General features: G+C 43.5%; 1 long non-coding RNA gene across 1 annotated transcript in view; it reads left to right on the top strand.

Annotated features, from left to right (window-relative positions):
* The first annotated feature begins 24,404 nt into the window (after positions 1-24,404).
* LOC140702404 (uncharacterized) overlaps positions 24,405-25,491 on the top strand; it is a 52,535-nt gene continuing 51,448 nt past the window's right edge. The window contains exon 1 of the long non-coding RNA XR_013538951.1: positions 24,405-24,619. This is a non-coding gene — a long non-coding RNA (uncharacterized LOC140702404). The remainder of the gene's footprint in view (positions 24,620-25,491) is intronic.

Genomic DNA, 25,491 nt, shown 5'->3' with positions numbered 1-25,491 from the left:
CCCTGCATTTTACACGGGAGATGTAATCATAGAACATATTATTGTTCTGAGTTTGGCAGCTTTTCCACATAAGTCGACAAAACAACTCTGGTAATAAACACCAAACAAGGGCTTGTTTTGCTCTGGTTGGTTATTGTTACTTTAAAATGAGAGTTTTTTGAATGGCTTCTTATAGCAAAGAGAAACAGGGTGGGACTCTAGAGCCATTTCCTTTCATGGGCCCAGAAGCACAGAAAAGAAACAAAATATCATTTAATTTAACGGAGGAGTTTCTCACAGCTTCATGGCCTCAGAAAAATCTGTGAAAGAAAGAAAAGGAAATTTTTTTTTTCTCATCCCAGTAAGATTCCTCTGCATAGGATTCCCACCACCCACCAAGAAATCTTGTGAGAAATCATACAGGATTTCATAGATGTTTTGAAGTAACTTTTTTTCTGGAATAACACTCAGGCTCTACATAACTTTTACAACATCTTTCCTGTGCAGGATTTACCTGGAAAAGGGAAGAAGAAACATCAGCCTATGCAGAATTATTACCATTTCTGCCCTAGATGGGATCTTTTCTGCAGAGAATTTCCTTGAAAAGGGCATTAAGCCGTGTATAAACCATAGTTCTCTGTAATTCTCTGTACAGAACAGACAAATATGGAAAGGATGAGGAGAAAATTGGCATCCCATTTTTATGGGGAGCCTCAGTAACGGAGAGGTAGGTAAGAGCAAAATCTGTAAATATAATATACTGTAGTAATATAACTGAAGAGGATAAAGGGAAGAAAGCATCATATGAAGCAAATATATGGTGATGAGGTAACACTGTTCTCTAGTGAGTACCTACATACCTATCCCGAGGAACCTCAAAGTCAAACTAGACATGAAGATAATATAATCCCTCAGATTAATCATTTTCCATCCCATAGCAGGTTTTCTTCAGAGCTCTCTGTCTCAGCAATCAGATTTGCAAATTAAGCTTGCGTTTGTATTCTAGTCACCAATCGCAAACAAAGCACACCAAATGCAAGATACGAAGCTGGAGAAAATCAAGTGCTGTGAAAAGAAAACTACATCTTTCACCACTTGGGACACAGCCATCAAGGGAGCACCCTCTTCAAAATATATATACTTTAATCCTAAACTTCCATTCACCTCTGATTAACTCCCTCCAAATCCCAAATATGAAGCTTACAAACTTTGTAAATTCACTAGAGCTATGCATGGGTCGCCCAAAGGCCAATTAAGTATCCAGATTCAATCTGAAGTGGTTTAACCCCACTCTGATTTGATTTGTATTCCAGATCTGAGTTGACATGTCATAATATCATAATTTTAGAACTGCAGAACTAGAAGGGACCCTATGGATCATCAAGTCCACCCCCTGTCAAGAAGTCCCATTGGGGAATCGAACTCACAACCTTTGGATCTATAGCCAGATACCTAAACTACTGAGCCATCTTCCCGTTATCTTGCACTGGAAAACCCAAACAGTTGTAATCCTTGTGCTTGTGCAGTGATGGAAATAAGTTACAGGGGTTTACATAACAGACATCTTCAAATCTGCTTTTGTGTGATGAGGGGAACTGGGGGGGGGGGAAGCTATCTGTACTGGATGTGTTCCCCAGATCCAAATCCTTTTGTTCATCACTTTGATTTAACTCTGAATTGAATCTGGCCGTTCCATTTTCAATGTGTTGTTGTTGTTTAGTCGTTAAGTCATGTCTGACTCTTCGTGACCTCATGGAGCAGAGCACACCAGGCCCTCCTGTCTTCCACTGCCTCCTAGAGTTGGGTCAAATTCATGTTGGTCACATTGATGACCCTGTCCAACCATCTCGTCCTCTGTCGTCCCCTTCTCCTCTTGCCTTCACACTTTCCCAACATCAGGGTCTTTTCCAGGGAGTCTTCTCTTCTCATGAGATGACCAAAGTATTGGAGCCTCAGCTTCAGGATCTGTCCTGACCAGCATGCAAATTGGGCCAATTTGGTTACTGACTTGATCTATGACTGAAGCTACCTACGACCTTGAAATTGTATCAAAAAGGAACCAAAACAGAATGCTTATCCCTCCTTGATGTAGAGCAGCAAACTCTCTATCCTTACAGGGCGATTCCTGTCTCTCCTAATTTGTACAGGTCTCCCACAGTGGTGAGTCGTTTTCCTACTGCCTCCCCATTAAGCAGCAGGAACCTTCTACAGATCTTCAGCTTGAGCTCAGAGCATGGAGGTAATTAGTTAAGGACAAATAATGAGTTTCTTGCCATTAATTCCCCTTCTTCCCCCCATAGTATGTTATGTTATGGTGATAACCAAATGAGATGTAGGTTGAACCGAGTAAGTTGCAACTAGATTAGGCCCATGGAATTCATGGGACACTTAAAAAGGTTGACTCACCAAATCTCACCTGATTCAATGGGCCTCCTCCAGTTGTGCCTTGGGGTCAGCAGCAGGATTGCAGCCACAATGTCACTCCTCTTGTGGTGCAATTGTAATGTTTATTCAGTTATTTTTATAGTTACAGGAGTGAGATCTGATTGAGTGGAGGAGGAAGGATGCTCCAGGGATGAAGGGGAGGAATTAATGACAAGTACTTATTTCTTGTAACTAATTAGTCTCCTATGCTGCGAGTATTGAAACGGAGGGCTGTGTTTTGTACCACAATCAGTAGGTGTGGAGTACTGGTGTTTTTTTTTTTAAAAAAAAACCCTAAAAAGTAATTACTGAACTTATATTTGAGAATTAAGAGACTATAGTTATGAGGAGGGTTAAGAAGTCTGACTTTCAAGTCAACTGATTGTAATTATTTTCTTACAGTAAATTCCCAAGTTCTGGTTTAGCAACACCGGCATTGATGTGAGATGTATACGCAAAAAGATCATCATACAGTTATTTCATCGTAATGCGTGGCAATCGTTAAGCGAGGCATCACTGTATGGGGATTTTTAAAAGTGACATAGTTTAGGGCCTCTGCATGTCCTAATCTGTCTTAATGGGATGTTAGTGGCATGCATCTTGGTAGGATGATGCAGAGACCCTGGCAGATGGAACTCGGTGATCCATAGGGTCTCTTGCAGCTCCGCAGTTCAAAGATTTAGAAGGAAGGAAGGAAGGAAGGAAGGAAGGAAGGAAGGAAGGAAGGAAGAAAGAAAGAAAGAAAGAAAGAAAGAAAGAAAGAAAGAAAGAAAGAAAGAAAGAAAGAAAGAAAGAAAGACCCTGACCTAATTTCACAAGTGTGGGGATTTCTTTCCCCCACCCATTGAGCTTCCCATCAGTCAGGCGCCCCACCACCTTGCAATCAGAAATAGTACAATCAAGCCATTTGCCTGCCAAATTACTCATTTCCCTCTACAAATAACATGAACTCGGTCTTGAACTATGCAAACCCATTAAACTCATTCAGAGTTTGCAGCAAATAGCAATTTCAGCTCCGCATTTCGCTGGGCTTTGGAGATTTTTTCCCCCTCAATCTGCTCATTCCTCTCTTTAATCTCCCCTCCTAATTTCCACTCATTCTCCAATTTCTCTCTTTCCTTCCTCCTTCAGTTTTCAACATTCTCTTTTCCTCTTCTTTTTTCTCTCTTCCTCTCTTCCCTTCTTGGTTTTCCCTGCTGATGATATGCCTATTTCATGTACTAACCCTTTTTGCTCGTCACTCCTTCCTTTAGTCGCCGATCAAGTTTGCTCAACACCCTCTCCCCAGAATTCACCCCACGTTCCAATTCACATAGCCCCAATTTGCATTAAGCCCAATTAGCTTGATCCTTCAGCTGAACTTTACCTGGATATTCTCACAGGTGCAAATTTACATCTGACCCCTTGTGAAAGAAATCTAGTTTATGAAGCTAGAAGTAGCATTCAGTTTCCTTGTACCATTAAAAAAAGGGAGACATTTCATGTAACTCAACAAAGTTGGGGCTGGGTTAATCAGTAGGCTGCCCATCTTATGGATTAAGGCTCCAAGCACCGAGAGGTGTTCCTCCATTACTCATCCAGTTCAGTGTGTGTCATCCTTGGGCAAGAACTGGGTGCCCCTCATTACAGCAAGACCCAAATATCACACAAATATCACACTTGTGATGACTGATGAAATCCAAGAAGCCTCAGGAAGCCTGCTATATTTTTATGCTGAGCCGGGATGGAAGCAGAGTGACACATTGACAAGAGCAATATCATCTTCTAACTCAAGTAAAGTGATTCTTAAAGAAAGGAACGTGCCCCCGGGTGGGTATGGTTGAGTCCCAAATGAGCATAGTTGAATTTGTGGATAAACCCCAGTTCTGGAATGTCCTTTTCCCCCTTTGAAGTTGCCTCTTGGAGCACAGTGACTCGGAGATCAGCTGCAGAATGTCCTGGGAGCTGGAAACATCCTTGTCTGATTTTTGAAGGGTGTGCGTGTGTAGATCAGATTAGCACCCATTTGTTCTCCTGGGTACAAACTGCCCTCTTTGTCCTATGTAAACAGTGCATTTAAAGTAAGAAACAGGTGACTGGCGGGTTCAGTGCAGTCCTTCAACCTGACAGCATCTTCTGCTTTCTGCTCTTCTTGAAATAGCTTGGAGGAGGCAAAGGCTGGAGGAAGCTGGGGGAAGCAAAAGGAGGGTGCATCGTTTGCCTTACTGATGTACCCAGCCTCAGCCTGGTATCCCACACCCCACCCCTAACAAGAAACAAATGAAGACAGATTGGATCACAGCAGGAAGAGGAGAGAGATCCCATTCATCAGCATCCTGTAACCTCAATCATTCTTCCCCAAGATTTCTTATAAGCCAGTGGTCCCCAACCTTGAGTCCCCAGACATTCTTGGACTACAACTCCCAGAAGCCTTCACCACTACTTGTGCTAGCAAGGGATCTGGGGGTTAGAGTCCAAGTATGTCTGAGGACTCAAGATTAGGAACCACTGTTACAGTCAATACTGGAAGGCACAGAGAGACGGGTAAAACGAATTGACATTCTCTCCCGGGGAGCTCAGTGTTAAAGCCACCAATTTTTATAATTGTCTGAACAATATATGAATCTGCCCTTCTCATGATGCTTAGATGCAGAGCTTGCAAATCTCCCTTGTATGGGCTGCAACCTCAGAAGTACGCACTCAGAAGGGTATGCCCCAGGAGTCTTCTAACTAGCATGACCAATGGTCAAGCTGGCTGGAGTGATGCAGTGAGTTGCATCCTGGCAGGGGCAAAGTAACTTCTCCAAACTTGGCCAAGCTGTGATGTGCAAAAAAGGTAGCTGATCAGTAGGTGTGTGAACACAGCCTAAATGCCACAGTGGTTGCCACTTGCCTAAATCCGAATTGTTGACCCCAGTGAATGGATGGGTTCACATAATTATTGATTAACTGCTAAAAGATTCGGTGGGCTTAAGAGGAGACTACACAGTGAGGAAAAAATGGGAATAGACCCTTTAGGAAGTAGAGTTTCTCTGGGTAAATTTGCATTAACTGGCCACATAGGGAGAGAGGAGGAAATTGACAACAGCCTTGTTTTCAAGTTATTATCATAGCTCTCCTGGTTTGCAGGAATGATGGCTAAAGAACTACCTTAACAAACTGTAAACAAGGGTTGAGTGGCAATTTCCTTCTCTCTCTCCTCTTTCTCTCTTCTGGTGTCTAAGTGCCCAAGCACATTAACACTGGCACCAAGCTTTTCTTTTAAAAAGGTTTTTAAGTCACACAGCCACTGCACCGTCATAATAACCTCCAGCACCGCTGCACACTTGTCTCTATGTCAGTTCAAACAATCACACGGCCTGAACCGATGCAAAAGGATCTGCTGTCAAAAAAAGGGAGACGTCCCAGCAGCACAGGGGAAAAATTGTAGATTGTGGGAAGGATTCCAGACGGATTCACATTGTCTTTTACATTATATGATCAATGGAAAACATATGACTCAGACTGTCCCAATGCTGTAGCACTTCCTACATTATATGGCAACATAGTTGCACCCTTACTCTGGTGAGGATTAGCCCCTGGATTTAGGACAATGGACACAGCTCCACTATTAGGAGTGTGCCGATATAGTTGAAAGAAAGAATGTAAAGGGCAATGAATGCAAGCATCAAAGTGAACGTGTTATTATTGTGAATGAAGTCAATGATGCTTCCATTAATGAGAATGGATGGTGTATTCTTTGGGCCGACATGCAGATGATCCAGGGGTGGGAAGTAGTAGCTGGAAGCTGAAAGGCAATGAATTAATCGAGAACTGAGACCAGCTTCTCAGCAGGACCCGTATTTGAAGAAAGCTGATGCAATGTCATGAGAAACAGAACAACCCAAGGACATGCAAAATCTCTTGTGTGACAAGTGAGCACACAAAGTGTGTCTGAGGTCACACAGCGGCTGTGGGGCATTTCATATCTCTGACAATTAATAACAGAAACAGAAATCAGGCACTAATTGGGACCGGAACACCCTCAGCTAGCTCAACGGCTGCGGAAGATGTGCGATTCCTATCTACTTACAAGAGAGAGAGAGAAAGAGATTACTCACAGAAAGGGGAAAACTTCAATCAGCGGGGATGAAAAGAAATCAGATCAGCCTTCTGCAAAATCATTCTTAACAGACTTTAATTCCTAATGGGTATTACAGTGAAAATATTGGGATTTGTGGCAGGGCGTTGAAATGTTTCTCAGTTAGGTTTGCTGTTCAAGTGAAGCACGGACGAGGCTGAGCGGCTTGCCAAGACCTGGCGCCGCTCAAAATGAGATGATCTTTCCTTGGACGACCAAACCCTGATGGAGTGGGCATGTGCTGGTGGGCCACTTGAGATCTTGGAAGCCCCCGCCCCCTGCTCCCATTCGACCCACCATAATATAATCAACCATGAGCCCCAGTAGGGGTAGCTCAAGGTTATTTTTGCTGCCAGAGGTCAAAGATAAATTGGCACCTTTCCCATGGCACATCAACAGACCAGCCTGGCTGGCTCTGGTTGTTATGTGCTGTCAAACTGGAACTGAATTATAGTTACCCTAATAGGGTTTTCAAGGTAAGTGAGATATTTAAAGAGCGGCTTTACCAGCTCCACTCACCTGGTGAGTTTCCATGGCTTGAACTGGGATTCAAACTCTATTCTCTAGAGTTCTGGACTCTCACTCTGTCTATGAAACCACACTGGGAACCAGCTTGACTGGCAGTTGAATCTTATTTCAGTGGGACAGCATCTTCCATTGGACTGGTGGATACCAAGCTAGTTTGGGAGGCTCAAAGTACGGAGCATGACGGACGTCACACCATCTTGCAACACCTCGACATCATTGACCAGAGGCAGGTGCGTCACCAGGCGTAATGGTAAGGCCAGCTTTGGCCTACGGAATCAGGGGATGCAGTGAATGCAAAATATGGGCACACACATCTGAGATTCTACTATGGATGGGATTGCTGGATTTTTCCTGGACAGTACTCCAGTTCTTCATTCTGAGAGTTCTGTCTACCTGGCAAGCACCTTGAAAACATCTCAGCATGATGCACTTGGGAGGAAGGTTTATATCAGGAGGCTTTGACGCTTAGTTAAGCCAAGTTCTTCCCAAGCTTCTTTCTCAGAAAGAAGGCTCCCAGTTAGCACTGGGACAAGAACTGGAAGCTTGGGCCGAGCTTGGCCTAACGAAGCTTCAAAACCTTCTAAGGCCTTCCTCCCAGGTGCATCGCATCGCGTTGTTTCACAGGTTCTTGCAAGGTAGGTGGAAGTCCTGCCACTGTGGATTATGACGTTTGCAATGCAGAAGATCCAACAATCCTATCCCTAGTTTCTACCGTTACCCTCAGGGCGGAGAGAGAGAAACAAGCCCTGGTTCAAACCCGGGTCAAAAGGCACAGTGTGCGCCTAGTGAGTCTCCCCGGAGAAGAGAAGACCTATCCTGTATGATGAAGACCTTTCCGCCTGGGGGAGGGAAAGGGTTCAATGGATTCAAATGACAAGAAAAGTGATTCTAATGATTCATCAGGAAGAACCTCCTAATCGTAGGAGTTGTTTGGTAGTGGAATGGATTGTGGTGTAGCACAGAGGGTTGAAGCCCTGGGACTTTCTGCACTGCAGGGACTATGACGTCATCTGCCACACACCCCATCCCCTGAAAGCTGTCTTGTCCTCTCAGAGCTTAGCTGCCACCCTCACAGTAGCTGGGAGGCAAATAGATTTCCCCAGTATCAGTGTATCGTTGCAAATCTATCCATGCTGCAATGCAAAAATATTGGAGGGTTGTTTGGTCCTGAAGGGTTGACCACAAGCCATGAGCTTTACAAATGGCGTGCTTCTCATTTGGTGATGTGGACTCCACCAGCAGCCTGCACTTTGAGGCTTCCCTTTTGGTGGAAGAAGCTGGCTGCAGGGATTGTCATGAAGAGCAGCTGAGCTTTCAAGTTTACTAAGACACCATGGAGAATGGGACATCTCAGAAGGTGATGGACTCTTTTTCATTAGGGGTTTTTTTAAGCAGAGGTTGGATGACTGCCAGGGACATCGGCTGTGGATTTCCTGCATTGGCAGAGAGTTGTTGCTTGGACTTTCTATCAACTCTACAGTTCTATGGCTCTATGATCCTATGGTTTTGGAGGCAGCAGATTGTCCACCCATTCCTCTCTCCAGGGGGGACTTGTGTAAGGTATATGGCATGGCTTGCAGCTGTAATTTAGCCTAACTTAGCCTGCTGTCCTCCAGTGTAGTTGGAAGGATCCTATTCTATCACCAATGTTGAATTAAGACAGAATTGTCTATACAGTTAACTTCTATATGTAGAATGGAGGGGACAGGGGCAAGGGGGGGGAAGGGTGGAGAGAACTACAACTCCCAGATCCTGTATTCTTTGTAGACTCTGGGGAATACAATGTCGTGTCACATAGAAGGGGAGGGATAACTGTCACATAGAACAAGGGAAAACAGTATCTTTGGATGCTCTGTATAGCACTGGATCTAACAAGCTCTTAAATGGAAGGCAGCAGATTTTGGCTTAGCATTAGGAGGAACATCTTGATGGAAACAGCCTATTGACAACAGAACCAAAAGGTTCTGGCAGGTAGTGGGATCTCCTGGATGGTGGTCTTATAGATCAAGCAACCATCTGTTTGACATGCTGTAGTTGTGGATTTTTTGCCTTAAGCAAGAGGTTGGACAAGATGGTTTACAAGGTTCCCTCCAAGCTTATAATTCTGGGCTCTCTGAAGGTTTGTCCGAAGGTAGCACCTGGAACCAATTGAAAAACACAGGCTGGACAAGCCCTGGGAAAATGCCTGCTCAGCACATATGCATGAGCCAGTTTCTAGGATCACACTAGGTTCCTGGGCAATTATGAGTCTGCACCTTTGTGAACGGCAGAAGATGAGCAGTCCTGCTTATATATCTATTTTCCATGTGTGCCTGAGTTTTTAAATCCAAGATGTCCATGGACAGGAAGCGTCTGTGTTCAGCACGGTAACAGATACAAAATGTTGTCAACTTACAGTAAGCTATGACACACAATTCTGTATTTTTGTTCTGTCACCATAGTAACAACAGAGTAAAGATCAAAGAAGCATGGAAAGAGCAGGAGGGGTTTGTTGTCAGGGTTGTCTGTTGCATGCATAACCAAAATTTTTCTCATCCTGTCTTTCATTTGCTTTCCGTCACATGTAACTTGTCGTGTCTTGTTTTTGAACAAGAGAGGGGTGATAGCCTGCCCTTATAGCCGGGGTCTTTCTGAATCTCTGGAAAATCAGAGCTGGGAGGAGGATGGACTGTGTGATAAGGAACGGTTTTGCAAATTCTTCTCTGCAGCATTTCACACAAGTTTTGAGTTGCAATGGACTTCAAAGATCAGCTGGTGTGACCTTCAACTGATGCATAACATATTTAGCTATAGCTTCATAACTTGGGACTAATGAGGGAAAAGATCTGCTACATTGGCCAGGATCAAGGTGAAATAGATCAGATCCAATCAAATAGAGCAGATTGTTGGCTAAGTGAAAGATCAGGTTATGGGTCAAAATGAAAGACAATCGGATGATGGTAAGCAAATACTGGGGTCAAGAAAAGTCATGTCAATACAGTGGTGCCTCACTTAACGATGATAATCCATTCCAGGAAAATCACTGTTAAGCAAAAACGTCGTAAAGTGAAATTAAAAAACCCACTGAAACGCACTGAAAACCGTTCAATGCGTTCCAATGGGCTAAAAACTCACCATCCAGCGAAGATCCTCCATATGGCAGACATTTTCTGTGCCTATATAGCGAGGAATCCATCTCTAAGCACATCAGGAAGCCATTTTAAGCACCTGGTGGCCATTTTGAAAACCCGACAATCAGATGTTTTTGATCGTCATAAAGCGAAAATTGGTTCCCCCATTGAGACCATCGTTTTGCGATTGCAATTGCGATCACAAAAACATCATTGTAAAATGGATTTGTCGTAATGCAGGGCAATCGTTAAGCAAGGCACTACTGTACTGGCTTAGTCCCATGGGACTGATGAAAGAGGTGATCAGGACCATGGAAAGCTCCCAGAAGGCTTAGACAGTCAAAGGAGAATTGTTGTCTCAACAAAAAATTAGAGCCAACAGTTGCTTTAAGGTAGGCTGTCCAAAGAGTGGCCTTTCAACTCCTGGCAATCCTCATCATGACCTAGGCTGGCTAGAGCATCTAACCATGTACAAAGGGCAACATGTTCCCCCCCACCCCTGCTTTATGGTCTCATTCCTGCTAGATGCTGACCCTAGTTCACAAAGAGCCCCTGGCTTCTTCTGCAGTCTCTTATCCCTGCAAGGCTGGCAGATAGGACAGACTGCAGGGGAATCATCTTCAGCATCCAAGGCTGTTAGGGAGCTGTGTCCTCAGATGAGGACAGTATATAATGGGATGCTCAAAGCTGAAGCTGAATGCTCCTTGAGGTGAAAAACTGGGCCCCAGAAGAAGCAGAGGATATAACACAGTCAAATGGTAGGCTGCTTTCAGTGTTTCCATAAGGTTTGTATAACATGGCACAGCTAATTATGACTAACTGATGAGGTGCCAGGATACATCTTGCTTGCATGATTGGGTGTGTACTTGGATTAATCAAGATCTCCCCTTGCTTCTGCAGCACCACCACAGTTAGTCACAATTAGCTGCAGCACGTTACGCAGACATTATACAAACATCAGCAGGATTCTAGCCAAGGAATAGCAGACCTGAAAAACTGCTGGAAAATTACAAGTTTGCACGCTTATCCTTTAACATTGGGTGTTAGTGGGGAGCATGCCCTGGACAGAGTACTAACTATGAAATACTGTATTTTCCCTGCATCTCAGTCTTTGAAATGATCTTTTCCTTCTGTTTTTTTCCTTTGTTAGCTGCCCTTCTTCTCTCCTCCATTTCCTACTCTTTAAAGACAGACATGTAGAAGTGTGCCTCCATTCTATATATAAAGACACACACATGTACTGTAAGTACATTTTGTTTCCTTTAACTAAGAAGCATCCAGAATGATATATTTTTCTTTTCCAAAGGAGAGAGTGAGACTGAGCAGATAATAATCTTGTACTAATAATGTTAGAACTGCAGAGCTGGAAGGGACCCTGTGGATGATTGAATCCAACCCCTGTCATGGAGGCCCAGTGGGGAACTGAACGCGCAACCTAAATCATTGAGCTGTTCAGCTGTTCTATATATCTATGTGCTTATTCCAAATTCCAGACCACTTAAATAAACCCCAGCTGATGTCCTAAATTCAGGGAATGAATGGCTGGTCAGGCTGACAGGGAAGGAAGGAAGGAAGGAAGGAAGGAAGGAAGGAAGGAAGGAAGGAAGGAAGGAAGGAAGGAAGGAAGGAAGGAAGGAAGGAAGGAAGAGGGTGGAAGGGAGGGAGGGAGGAAGGATGGAAAAGAAAAGATACTGGGCAAAACTTTAGAGAATGTCCACTGGTAGTGAAAAAAGAATGAGAAAGAACCATTAGCAAAAACTTTGAAGGTGCAAAGTGAAAGCTACCCGAGGGAAGCCTAGAAAATGGAGCCAAGGGAGAAAGAGAGGGTTGAAGCAGACGGGAAATTTTGGAGGTGGAAGAGAATCGGAAGGAGAGAGCTTTGCACTCAGTTTAAGGAAGATAATCAGAAAACCAGGTAAGGGTTGTTTCAGGTGAGTGAGCTGATCACAAACCAGATTGACCAGGATCAAGGAGAGAATTGTTAGATAGAAACTGAAGCGCTCTAGGAAGCACAACATGTTGGAAAATATTAGAGAGAAAAGGCAGCAAAGAGATAAGATCATCATAGTTAGCAAGGGGGAAAAAAAGGCCACAAGATTTTTTCAAGATTTGGAAGGGAAGAGAGAGAAGAAGAAGAAGAAGAAGAAGAAGAAGAAGAAGAAGAAGAAGAAGAAGAAGAAGAAGAAGAAGAAGAAGAGAGAAAGTGTGAAAGAGAGAGAGAGAGAGAGAGAGAGAGAGAGAGAGAGACAGCCATCAAACAGGAAGAATAATGACCAGTCAATACGGAATGATTAAAGATCTGAAGTAGACATGGCAGGGCTAGCTGGAGTTGTAAATTTAAAAATGGAAGACAGGATACAGTCAAGAAGGCATGTACTGTATATAGTGGGGTGTGAAAAAGAGGGAGATGGTTTGAGAAAGAAATTAAGGGCAAAGACTAGGATTTGGGGTGTCCATAAGGAACAGAGACAATCAGAGGGCAAGAAAGAAGGGAGTGAAGCATGGATGGAACAATTGCCAGAGAAGAAAAAACAGAGGGATTGAAGGGCGTGAGCCACTCTGTCATTTTCGTATTTTGCCACTGTTGCAAATTTGTCTCAGAATGTAGAAAAACATGGATGCAAAAACGAAGCTCAGAGTAGAAAGAGCAAATTCCATCAGGCATTCTGGGATTTTCAGAATTCATGGATTACAACCTCCACATTTCTGCAGGTATTTCTCCAGCCAGACGTCTGCGGGAGTTGAATCAAGAAGCCAAAAGGTGTTTTCATGTGCTAACAAATTCACATTCCAGCAACTATTTTCATCTTGTGGAGAAGACAGAGGAAATGAGTGGGTGGGACAAAGCTCTGTGGGAGCTGCAAGAGATTATGGGTCTGGTAGATTTTTTATTTGGGAGATTTCCTGTATGGAGCCTAATGGACAGAGACTACCATACCCATAATGCCTTACAATTCCCACAGAGCTAATGGCTGCCCATCCATTTCTCTTTTGTTTTTCACAGGATGAAAACTGCTATCAGTCTGAATTCCTTAGTTTAAGAACATTAAAATATTTGCCAGGGCTTTGATTGTTTAAAAATTCAAATCCTCAGAAGTTTGGTTGGGAGAATTCTTACTGACTTCTGGAGGTTGTAGTTCAACAATTCCAAAAATCCAATGCCTGAAGTCCGCTTCCCCAATTTTCCTTTTCTGGGTGGTGGTGTGGATTGTTCTAGAATAGGGAGGGGAAAACTTGTGACTTCCAGATGTTGCTGGAGTAGAAATCCTAATGCCCGACTATCAGTCAGTTTGACTGGGATTGATGGAATGTGAAATTCAACAGCATTTGGAGGGCCAGAGGTCCTGTCACGTCAGGGAGAAAGCAAGAAAACACTGTGGGTGGCAATACTGAAAATGAGCCACTGATTTGTAGTAGTTTTAGAAGAGGCGGCTGTGTTAGTCTGTGCTAGCGTATCAGGCAAAAACAAAAGAAAAAGAAAGAAGGCAAAAATTTTGTGGCACCTTAAATCTGGCTGCAGGGCTGGGCGTTTGATTCCCCCACTGTGCCTTTTTGACAGGGGCCGGACTAAGATGATGATGATTAAAAACTAACTGCTATATTTTCATGTGAGCTTTTGTGAACATATCTGAAGAAGTGGACTTGACCAAGGAAATCTCATAGTCTTTAAGATGCCACAACATTTTTATCTTCTTTGTGTGTGTGTGTTGTGTGTGTGTGTGTGTGGTGTGGTTTTTTCTTTTCTTTTGATTTGTAGTATTTATATTGAGAAGAGAAGACTCCTTGGAAAAGACCCTGATGTTGGGAAAGTGTGAAGGCAAGAGGAGAAGGAGACGACGGAGGACAAGATGGTTGGACAGGGTCACCGAAGCGACCAAGATGAATTTGACTGAACTCCGGAAGGCAGTGGAAGACAGGAGGGCCTGGCATGCTCTTGTCCATCGGGATGACCTAATGACTAAACAACAGTTTATATGCTGGACATCTTAAAATGTCTGATTCGTTTACACTCCCTCATGTGTATGATAAAATATTATTACATAAAACAATTTTTAAAAAGTGTGAAATAATATTTCAACTACCCGAACAATGTTACAAATGCCGGGCAGCCAGAATCATTACTGTCCAGTGAAGTAGGTAAACAAATGTGTTTGCACCAGGGATTAAATCTTGACATACTTCTGAGACCCGGCATAGGGGGCAGAATCTTCCAGAGAGTGGGGACCAACCCCCTAAAAGGCATTTTGGTGGACCTCTGAATATGTTGCCATGTGTACTAGAGTTGCTGAATCAAAATTAACAACTTAGCACCTAGGAGAACGCTATGCAAAGGAATTGTTTGATGCTAAAGCAGTGATTCCCAACCTTTTTTGAATCACCCCCTTGGACCCAGATAACTTGGCCCCATTTTATAATCTGGGACTCCCCATCATATTTGCCAAAAAAAAAAAATGGGGCATTTTAAAAGTCCTGGTTCCCCTACATACACATACCTGCTAACTCTGATATCCCATTCCAAAAGGTCAAGAAAGAAATTATTAAACACGGGCTAGAATGACTATAAGGTGACCAGTGACCCCCCCCAAAAAAAACTCTCTGCAATCCATTTGGGATCACGACAACCAGGATGGGAAGCACTGTGCTAAAAATTCTAAATCTCTCCTGGTGTTGTGGATAAATTGACAGGACTAGGACTTTGGAGAACAGGGTTCGAGTCTCTGCTCAGCCATGGAAGCTGACTGGGGAAGTGGAAGTGGTAAAACTACTCTGTAAATATCTCACTTACGCTGAAAGCCCTATTAGAGTTGCTATTTGTTGGTTCCGACTTGATGGCACAGAATGCACTGACAGGCTGTTTCATCAATACTTACTGAGCGATCGTGGGTAAGGAAATGAGACCACACATCCTGCAATCAAAGGAAAATGAGGAAAACCCACAATGGACTTGAAAAGTTTCCTTCTACCGCTGAGATGGTTGAGCTGCCACAGTTAGTTAATCCTGAAACTTGATACGTACACTATATTTTGTAACCATCCATCTGTTTTAGCACCGGAATGAAATTTTCAATTGCTCATTGAAGGGGAAATCACGGCTCTCCTCTCCTGCAATCTCGTCTCATTCATCCTATAAACAAATCCTGCCAGTTAGGGAGTCCCCCGTGGGGTTTGTAAATCAGCTGCAGGTGAATCACAGGAAGAGGATCAACAGCAGAGTTTGTCAGCGATCAACCCCTCTGGATGCTTCCTTCATGTTGAGGACAAAATTGCTGATTGCTTCCAGACGCTGGTATTTTCAGTTCCCCTGGCTACAAGCCAGGCCTCCAGCAATCCCACGGAATAATGTGAAGCTTGACTCCAGTTGATACCGGAGTCCTCAAAGCTTCACGGAAGGATCCCTCTTCTCAATCTGTCTCCTCCTTTCCTAAGACAAACCACTGAAATGAGAACTGCCACTGGTTATATCCCAGTTGTGTTCATGATCGTCAAAGCGATAAGCAGAACTTATCTGCAATTGTATCAGCTCAATAAAGACAGCTGCTACTTTTCACTTCTCAGATCATATATGGTGACCAGACCTTGGAAAAGTTGTTGTTTAGTCGTGTCCGACTCTTCGTGACCCCATGGACCAGAGCACGCCAGGCCCTCCTATCTTCCACTGCCTCCCGGAGTTGGGTCAATTTCATATTGGTCGCTTCGGTGACCCTGTCCAGCCATCTCATCCTCTGTCGTCCCCTCCTCCTCCTGCCTTCACACTTTCCCAATATCAGAGTCTTATCCAGGGAGTCTTCTCTTCTCATGAGATGGCCAAAGTACTGGAGCCTCAGCTTCAGGATCTGTCCTTTCAGTGAGCACTCAGGGTTGATTTCCTTTAGAATTGATAGGTTTGTTCTCTTTCCAGTCCAGGGGACTCTCAAGAGTTTCCTCCAGCACCACAATTCAAAAGCATCAATTCTTCAGCAGTCAGCTTTCGTTAGTTTTTTTCAATTATGAGTGTCATGATTTCCTAGCCAACTAATCCGGAGTTGGCTAGGAAATCCAGCCAACTAATCTGGAGTCTCCTGGGAAATGTACCCAAAAAGGAGGTTTTCCAACCTTTAAGGGTAACACATAGGCTGAAATTTAGTAGTAAGTCACAACTAGAGTAGGCCCATTGAATCAGTGATGATGTGGTGAGTCAGTAGCATTCAAATGTGCTTACTCTAATTGTAACTTACTATACTGAAGTTGCAATTACAGTAGGCCCATTTGAATAAACTGAATTTATGGAGGAGATGACTCACCAATTCACTACTGATTTGGTGGACCTACTCTAGTGCAACTTACCATGCTGCGTAACAGAATTTCAGCCACTGAGTGACTTATATAGCATGTGCTGATCTACACAGGTAATATGCACTTTAAAACTTCTATCTAGTTCAGTTAATTGCAAGACAGAAATTTTGAAGAATTCTTGGTTTGAAGAATTCAGATCTGGACATTAGTACTTCAGTTAACCATTTAGAGTGCCCAGGTATGTCGACAGACTTCCATGCAACTGTCATTCCAGTTATCCTAGCATCCAGTACATTCCAGAATGTTGTTGATTATTCAGAAGTTTTAATAGATCTACTAGCTAAGCATGCTTGTCTCCAATAGTCAACTGATCATTATCTACCTTTTTTTTTTACTATTGGCTGAAGTACAGCATAATCAGATTAAATGCGAACCAAAACAAAGCAAACCAACCAACATTAATTTGGCACCGGTTTTTGTAGCAAGTACTACAAGAATGATAAAACTCATTAACACAGCTGAATATTGATTTTTTTTTAAAAAAAGATGTCCCAGCTGCTTCATATTTCTCAGGCAATAAATTGCATCGAAGACCCGCTAGTTCTTTTCGTTTTCTTAGCAGTGGATGCGAAAATCGTTCGGCAACGGTGGCATTGGGTTCTGTTCAGCGTGAAAGGAAATGCAGCGTGAAACATTACAAATGCAGCGCTCCCAAGCGCGTCCTCTCCCCATCTTTGTACAGTCTTTGTGTTGACTCCCCCTCCCTATTTATTTGCTTAAAGTCTATTAAAGCTGTTTTTTTTTGTACAAAGCTCTACCAGTGTGGGAGGTCTGGGCAATTGCAGGACTAATAATCATACCCAGGAAGTATCTCTCTTCCCCCCCACCAAATGATGCTGGAGGCTAATAAAACTTCTTGGTCATTGGTCCCTCAGCGGTGGTGTATCTGTGCAGCTGCTTAAAAGCAATTCTCAAGTTGCTTTGCTTTAATTACGGGACTGAAATGGAGGACTTCTGCGGAGTGGGGGCTAGGAGGATCTAGAGAGAGGGAGGGAGAAGGTCCACGGCCCTCCACCTCCACCAAAGCCTTTCACTTATCTAAAGGAAGTGCCGTGGAAGGCCAGGATGCAACTCTGTATAATGACCAGGGAATTCCAGTGCCTCACCCATCCACATACTGGAAGAATGTATGAAAGGGACAAATAACTTGGAAAAGTTACTTTTTGAGACCCTAGCTCTAGGGGATACTAAGAGCTACATTTCCAAAAGGTAACTTTTCCTGGTTCTGAAAGAGTAGGGGGAATAGCTCTGCCGCACTGATGTTGCACATCTGGAGGTTTTCAGAAAAGAAACTAGGAGAGTCTCTACAAAGGCATTTAGATCACTGTTTGGTTCACTACGGGGAACAGGCTGGTTTGCTCTTTTTGCTGGCAATCAGATGACATACATGCTAGAGCAAGTCAGCCCACCTCTAGAACATATCTATCTACAGCTGTCAGGAGCTACTGTGTTTTTTTAAGGCCTGTGTAGGATTGCTCTATTTGGTTTGTTTCCAGTGTGTACAATCGCTAGGATCAAACCAAAAGTGAGCTTCTTTTGATTGGTCTCAATTTCCCCACCTCATTAATGGCTTAAACAGATAGCTTAACCACTTAATGATATGGGACAACTGGTTTTTTAATACTTTCTTTCCTCTGATCCTCTGTGGAGCAGAGGAAATAAGTTGTTGTCTTAAGCAGCACAAATGCTCTTAGAGAAGATTTTGAAAAACTGAAATCTTTCTCCAGAAGCAGAAGGACACAGGAGGAAGAAGACCCCCCTTCCTTTGTTTTATTTTTATTTGGAGGCAACCAAATAATGTAGCTTGAGATAAGTATGTCATGTGGATGCAAAGGTCACACCAGATGGCATATGAACTTCTGCCTGGCCTTAAGCTATCCTACTAAGCGTGTACAATGTACAAAGAAAATGCCACTGTTTTTATGAGAAATTCTATCGGATTACCTGCAAGATTTCCCATTGGTGAGGAAATTGTGTAGAACACTCTTGTTATCAGTAAAAAGTGGGGGGTTTCCCACTGCAGTTACACTCTAATTCTAAGAAGTTGCAAGCCGCACATCCCTGATTCAGAGATACACCAAACTGAACAGAGCAAAGTGTGTAACAAAGACGCACATTAGATGTGATTCCCCAAACATCCCATTTTTAGGCTGTTTTTGTGTTGTGCTTGTCTTATTCTCATGAGATGGGCAAAGTATTGGAGCCTCAGTATCAGTATCTGTTCTTCCAGTTGATTTCAACTCAGGGTTGATTTGCTGCAAAACAGTCTTGTTTTTGCTGACTGTATAGAGCTTCTCCATCTTTGGCTGCAGAGAATATAATCCATCTGATTTCGATATTGCCCATCTGGTGATGTCCATGTGTAGAGTCGCCTCTTGTGTTGTTGGAAAAGAGTGTTTGCGATGACCAGCTTGTTCTCTTGACAAAACTCTGTTAGCCTTTGACCTGCTTCGTTTTGAACTCCAAGGCCAAACTTCCTTGTTGTTCCTTTTATCTCTTGACTCCCTACTTTAGCATTCCAATCTCCTATAATGAAAAGAATATCTTTCTTCGGTGTCAGTTCTAGAAGGTGTTGTAAGTTTTCATAGAATTGGTCAATTTCAGCCTCTTCAGCATTGGTGGTCGGTGCATAAACTTGGATTACTGTGATATTGAAAGGTATGCCTTGGATTCCTATTGAAATCATTCTATCATTTTTGAGGTTGTATCCCAGTACAGCTTTTCCCTGTCTATTGTTGACTATGAGGGCCACTCCATTCCTTCTATGGGATTCTTGCCCACAATAGTAGATATGATAATTGTCTGAATTGAATTCACCCATTCCCATTTTAATGCACTGACGTCCAGGATGTCAATGTTTATTATTGCCATCTCCTGTTTGACCACATCCAGCTTACCAAGGTTCATAGATCTTACATTCCAGGTTCCTATGCAGTATTTTTCTTTGCAGCATTGGACTTTCCTTTCACTTCCAGGCACGTCCACAGCTGAGCGTCCTTTCGGCTTTGGCCCAACCACTTCATTAGCTCTGGGGCTACTTGTACTTGTCCTCCACTCTTCCTCAGTAGCATGTTGGACGCCTGAGGGGCTCATCTTCCAGCATCATATGTTTTAGCCCTTTGTTTCTGTCCATAGAGTTTTCTTGGCAAAGATACTGGAGTGGCTTGCCAGTTCCTGCTCCAGATGGATCGCGTTTAGTCAGAACTCTCCACTATGACCTGTCTGTCTTGGTTGTCCCTGCATGGCCTAGCCCATAGCTTCTTTGAATGACTCAAGCCCCTTCGCCATGACAAGGCAGCTATCCGTGAAGGGGATTTTCCTGGTAGAGAATATTCAGAAGTGATTTACCATTCCCTTCTTCTGGAGACACCCCGGGACTGTGCAGCTTGCCCAAGTCCACAGGAGGGACAGTGGGGCATCAAAATCCTAACATCTGGCTCTTCAGCCAGATACCTCAACCACTGTACTATCCAGCCAGCTATTTCTAGATTAGTTCTGCAAATAAAGAGTGATGAAATGGTCGTCAGAGGTTCTCTGAAGACATTGATCTGTGTTTCCCAGGTACCAGCCTAGCATTCCAATCCCTGTACCATTGTCATATCCTTTTTCCTGTCCCTGCTGGAAGCACCAGGAACTTCTCCCCATGCATGTTAAAGTGCTGAAGATCTTGGGAATTCTGCAGAGGCCATTTTGGTTCCCACAGATTCCCCACAGCTGCTCATGTGAGCAGCAAAGCAAGATCCTGCTTTAAGCTTCCGATTCCTATGCGCAGAGCTGCATACGCCTCTATTCCCGTGTGTCATGCAGCAACATGAAATGCCCTCAGCCCCAAGATATGGAGCTGATTTAGGGAGATCTGAAAATTCCTTCGAAAAGCTGGCAATCTATACATTTCTAAAGGCCTTCCACAGCTTGGAAGAGAGGAGGAATTGAGAGGGCGGGTAGACGAGGATGCGTTGTCATGGTTTACTCTCTCGGAGGTAAAAGGCAGATGTGAATGAGGCAGTGTGACAGCTCTTAGGCTGAAGAAAGGAATGGTGAGAGGAGAGATAGGGAGGAGGAAGTCAAATAGGGTTTGATTTCTGTAACCTCTAATCAGCAACCTATGCTTGCCACATGCACGTAGTTGAAAAGACTACAGAGAGATTCTTGTCTTAGACCAATGGTTTCCAATCTTGGGTCCACCAGATGTTCTTGGACTAAAATTCCCAGAAGCTTTCGCCATTAGCTGTGCTGGCCAGGCTATCTGGGAATTGTAGTCCAAGAATATCTGTGGACCCAAGGTGGTGAACCACTAGCCTACATAGACTTCCATCTTGGTTTGGGTAGCGATGCTTAGGAGTCATTTTCTCACAAGTTTTCATACTAGAGTGGCTAGGTCAGCAGCCTCTCCTTGCCTGGGATATCAAAGCTAAAACCTGACATCAATGGGAAGAGCCTCCTGATGCCGTGAGATGAGTGCTTGAAATGTCACTAGGGTCCTGTATTGTATCACAACTAGGAGTGGAATGTTTGGACTTTTTCCCCCCACTACAGCTACCAGAATCGACTGAGAATTCCCCCAACTAGAATTCTGGTAGTTCAACCAAAATATCCAAGTCCTCAGATGACTCCTAGGCTATACCTGTGTCCCTTGGCAAGATTCTTTTAGCAGCAATGTCTATTAAGCATGAAGGACCTGCATGGGACCTGCAAGGCATTAAGTGACTCCTAACTTTTTGAGAGCCACCCTCTACAGAGTTTAATGAACAGAAATACTACCAGTTCCCCAATGCCTTGCAATTTAACCAAGTATGGGAGTAACTCCTTACTGTTAATATCTAGGGGAGTTCTCACATATGCAAGAATGTTTTTTTTTTTTTTGCCCCAGTTGCACAAATCTAGAATAGCTCTTGCCTTGCTGCATGGGCCTTTAACAATAAGAAGCATTGGATGGATTGTGTGCTTTCTTTTAATTCCTCAGCATTTTCTGTGCTTGCTGGGTGTATGTGGTTTGATTCACAAATGGAAAAGTTGCAAGTTTTGTGCAAAGGACTTTCATTCAAATTTCAGAAACCTCAGTGAAGGAAATATATTTTCAGTCTCCTTCTCATACTGGAGGCAAGAACCCTCACAGGAGTTACATTCTTATCAATTTAGGCTGCCTCAAAAAAAAAAAAGTCATGGTCACAAGGAATTCCAAATCTCATCAAGATTTCTCACTTCCAGCTAAGGGTAAGAAAAAGAGCTTGTTTTCCCTCCTTCAGGCTCTCTTTAATTTGATCAACATTTTCCTAGTGCTCTTTTCCTTTGAGAAACAAAACATGCCCTCACAGAGAGCAAGCCCAGAAGGATTGGCTGCTTGTAAAGAAAGAAACAACCGTACAGTGCTTCAGCTTTTTAAAAAAGCTGTAGTCTTCCTAGTTTGGACCACTTGGTTGCAATAGTACAAATTGCAGGATTCTACACAAATGGAGCACAAAAGATCTTTCTCACCTCTGCAGCAACTCCATAAGAACATAAGAAGAGCCCTGCTGGATCAGGCCAAGGACCCATCTAGTCTAGCTTCCTGTATCTCACTGTGGCCCCACCAGATGCCTCTGGGAACACATGAGACAACTAGACAGCTGTCCATCGAGAGCACTAGGAAATTCCTCACCAGTGAAGAGTACAATTCCTCATTTTTCTATATGAGAATGAGAGAAATGAGAATTTACCATATTTTTCCATGTACAAGGCTATACTTATGTCTAAAATCTTTAGACTAAAAATTGAGGGTCGTCTTATACACAGAGGTAAGCTGAGGAGAGAGAGAAAAACAAGTGGAGGGGAAAGCAGGGATCAGAGTGATCCTGCAGGGCTTTGATCCCTTTCCCCCACACTTGCTGAGCCCCACTTAGATTTCTTAATTTTGAGTTAGAAAAGTGGGGGGAGCATCTTATACATGGAGGCGTCTTATACACAGAAAAATACGGTACATCCTTACTGTTGCTGTGCCAAGATATCCTTTCTCAACAAGAACCATGTATTTAGTAGATTTAAAAGAGGTAGCCATGTTAGTCAGTGCAAGTAAGAGACATTAGGACCTCATTACTGCATGTAACCAACAAACAGTTAGAATGTGGAACTGATAGTTCATCTACATTTCATTCCCTTTCATTCTGTCTCTTAATGTTTGACGAAGTGGACGTATCCACGAAAGCTTACATGAAAATATAATGGTTTGTCTTTAAGGTGGGGCCTGTTTTTGTCCTCTTTCTGGAATTGTTTTGTTTCTTTGGATTTTGCCTGATAAATTTAGTAGAGTTGCTTCTTATCCTTCATGGTGCCATGAAAAGCCTTAATTTCTCTGATTCCCAGTAGGAGATAATTGTTTGGAAATTTACCTTCCATGGTGGAGGAGGCATCGTGTTCAATTCATTTCTGGAAATCTTTTAAGCCATTGAACATGTGGAAGGGGCAGGCGGGGAAAGCCTATGAAGAAGAACAGGGTTTTAGATCCACATAGGAGACAACAATTAGAGGAGACAAGTACAACATTAAAGACCTAAATAGAGAATCTCCTCACTAGCTAAAAAGCTTGTTTGCTTAGTTGAGTTGTCTGGTCATCTCGTTTGTAGCAATCAATGAGGTTTCGTAGAGGGAATAAGAAGTAGCTGTATATGTAGCCACGAAGCAAATGCATTTCTTTGGATATAAGTTCTTCTGAACACTGCTAGTCAAGAGTGGCTCCTGAACCAAGCAGGTTGTTGTTGTTGTTTAGTTGTTTAGTCGTGTCCGACGCTTCGTGACCCCATGGACCAGAGCACGCCAGGCCCTCCTATCTTCCACTGCCTCCCGGAGTTGGGTCAAATTCATATTGGTAGCACTTCATGTTGAACCAAGCAGGTAAAGGTAAAGGTAAAGGTTCCCCTTGACAATTTTTGTCCAGTCGTGTTCGACTCTAGGGGGCGGCGCTCATCCCCGTTTCCAAGCCATACAGCCAGCATTTTGTCTGAAGACAATCTTCCGTGGTCACATGGCCAGTGCGACTTAGACACGGAACACCGTTACCTTCCCACTGAGGTGGTCCCTATTTATCTACTTGCATTTGCATGCTTTCGAACCGCTAGGTTGGCAGGAGCTGGGACAAGCAATGGACGCTCACTCCGTTGCGTGGATTCGATCTTACGACTGCTTGGTCTTCTGACCCTGCAGCACAGGCTTCTGCGGTTTAGCCCGCTGCACCACCACGTCCCTTAATAAACCAAGCGGGTAGATGACTCAAATGTCAAATGTAGAGGCACCTCCTGCTCCTGGCACAAGCATCCTGTCCCTGCGCAGAGTCTCATTTTATATTTTGTGATCGAGAAGACCATTCGGTGGGAAGTAATACCCAGTTCCTAACACAACCAAATCGTACGGATTGGGCATCTTTCTCTCCAAAGCCGTCCACCTCAGACTGGGGTGGCCTCTCCTCTCATGGTACTACACAAAGGTAAGTAGGGCTGCACAAACAAGCAGGTGGTGCATTTGTGAACAGCGCATAAATAAGGGGCACCCTCAGGTTGCTTTTCTATGTGTGTGTTTTGCAGTGTCTGGAGAGCTTCCCTCTTTCTTTCTTTTAACCACAATTTACAGTAGCTTGAAATGTTCGTTTCTGTTCCCTCCTTTGCCCCTTGTGTACGTGAGAAGGTAATGGAGAGGGAAAAGAGTGGGAACGCCGAGGAGGGAAAGACCTCCTGTGAAGCCCCCCTTAGCCATTGCATTCATTCTAGGACACATATTAATAGTTTACAGGAAGCATCAGCTGTTTACATCTGTTCTCCCATTACAAGCACATCAATGATTCATAGACCCATCCTGATTTGTTTAAACTTTACCTTAAGAGACTAATTAGAAATTGTTCATCAACTTGCTACCAGCTACCCTTGTTTTTCCTTTGTGGGAGTTTTTCTTTTGTAAGAGGAGCAGCAGGAGGGAGGCTGGAGAGCGAAGGATGAAAGGAGAGGGCGCACTGACATTTTAGAGGCGTGTTTCGTAACACAACATTTCTGTTAGTGAAACCCAGTTTTGCCCAATTCTGCAGCAGTGTCTCCATTTGCATTTTGATGCAACTTCTTCTTCTGGAATAAAAAACAGAGAGCAAAGAGAAAGGAGGGAAGGAAGAACAGGACTCATCGGCAAGGTTTGTTGTTATTGTTTTATGCTTTCAAGTTGCCCCTGATAATCCCAGAATTGAGTGATTTCCAAAATGTCCTGTCCCCAACAGTCCCTGCTCAGCTCTTGCAAAGTCAAGGCTGTGGCTTCCATTAGGAAGTCAATCCCGTTTGTATTTGGCCTTCTTCTCCTCCTTCTGCCTTTCCCAGCATTACTATCTTTTCCAAAGAACCCAGCCTTCTCCTGATGTGCTCAAAGAAGGACAGCGTCAGTTTCAACATTTTGGCCTCCGGAGATAGTTCAGGCTTGACTTGATCTAGAACCCAGGGTATCTGAGGTTACTGGTTTTATGAGCCCACTTCAGACCATGAGCTCGGTCCAAAGCAAAGCTGGGGAACCCTTAGAATAAGTATGAGAATAAGAATGAGGAGGAGTTTGAAACCCTAACCGCCCCCCACAAGCCTTTTGCAGACTGCATTTGTATCCATCTAAAGGGGCTAACCTGGCTCCAACAACGACTATGGGACTTTGGGATTTTATTGAAAGCATGGATTTTTTTTAAACTACCCACAAATACTCAGTGCACAGCCTGAAGAAGATAGATTATCATCGAAAGCTAGCTGTCTTGTTGCTTTTTTAAAAAACTGGTTTAATAAAAGTATCACTTGCTCCTTCCTTTCTAGAAGAACCCAATTGGCCTGGCCAATTGTTGGCTGAGGAATTCTGGGATTGTGATTTTTTTAAAAAAAAAACATCATGTTTACAAGCTCTGCTCCAGATTTAGTCGTAAGTAGCAGATGGAGTTAAGCAGCCATGCAGAAAGACAGACTGCTTTGGAAAGTGGGGAACCCTCTTTCGTGGGAAGTTTTTTAAGTGGGATATGTGAGGGATCTAATTTCA

This window comes from Pogona vitticeps, chromosome 12 (assembly GCF_051106095.1).
Source record: "Pogona vitticeps strain Pit_001003342236 chromosome 12, PviZW2.1, whole genome shotgun sequence".
Taxonomy (NCBI): domain Eukaryota; kingdom Metazoa; phylum Chordata; class Lepidosauria; order Squamata; family Agamidae; genus Pogona; species Pogona vitticeps.
The sequence above is the reverse complement of the archived record's forward strand: the minus strand, read 5'-3'. Positions and strand labels throughout refer to the sequence as shown.